The sequence below is a fragment of the Sinocyclocheilus grahami genome, unplaced genomic scaffold (genome assembly GCF_001515645.1).
Source record: "Sinocyclocheilus grahami isolate Dianchi unplaced genomic scaffold, SAMN03320097.WGS_v1.1 scaffold3109.1, whole genome shotgun sequence".
In the NCBI taxonomy this organism is placed as follows: domain Eukaryota; kingdom Metazoa; phylum Chordata; class Actinopteri; order Cypriniformes; family Cyprinidae; genus Sinocyclocheilus; species Sinocyclocheilus grahami.
In genome coordinates this window covers 14,976-15,761 of record NW_015508276.1, presented here as the reverse complement: position 1 = coordinate 15,761, position 786 = coordinate 14,976, and the positions used below count along the sequence as shown (strand labels likewise).

The window sequence follows — 786 nt, the reverse complement described above, 5'->3', positions numbered from 1 at the left end:
GTGTGTATTTATATATACATAATAAATATACACAGTACACATATAGTATGAAAACAAACTGTTATTTTGAATGCGATTAATCGCAATTAATCGTTTTGCAGCCCTAGTTCTCATGTATCTGCTATATCCAAACCAATCAGACTGCCAAAAAAAGAAAGATGTGTGACTTGTCACTCCACAGAATGTGTTTCCACTGCTCCAGAGTCCAGTGGCAGCGTGCTTTACACCACTCCAGCCTGCGCTTGGCATTGCACTTGATGTGAGCCTTGAATGCAGCTGCTTGGCCATGAAACTCCCGCTGCATAGTTTTTTGCTGATATTAATGCCAATGGTAGGTTGGAGTTCTTCTGCTATGGAATTAGCAGAGTGTTGGCCACGTTTATGCACCATCCTCCTTAGCACTCGGTGACCCCGCTCTGTGACTTTACTTGGTCTTCCACTTCATGACTGAGTTGCTGCTGTTTCTAAACGCTTCCACTTTCCAATAATTCCACTAACAGTGGAATATCTTTAGCAGGGATGAAATTTCACAAACTGACTTATTGCAAAGCTGGAATCCTCTCACAATATTACAGTATCACATTTGAATTTACTGAGCTCTTCAGAATGACCAATTTTTTCACAAATGTTTATAAATGCAGATTGATCTAACTGGTATGATTTAAACACCTGAATTCAATAACTAAGAGGTATGTCCCAATACTTTTGTCTCGGGGCGCTGCTATGGATTCTGGGCCCCCTGAACAGCATACTTGGGCTCCCAAAATGTATATTGACTTTTAATTT

General features: G+C 40.3%; 1 protein-coding gene across 1 annotated transcript in view; it reads left to right on the top strand.

The window, feature by feature from the left end:
* LOC107576008 (cyclin-dependent kinase-like 5) overlaps nucleotides 1–786 on the top strand; it is a 56,286-nt gene that overhangs the window by 47,016 nt on the left and 8,484 nt on the right. The window lies entirely within an intron of this gene.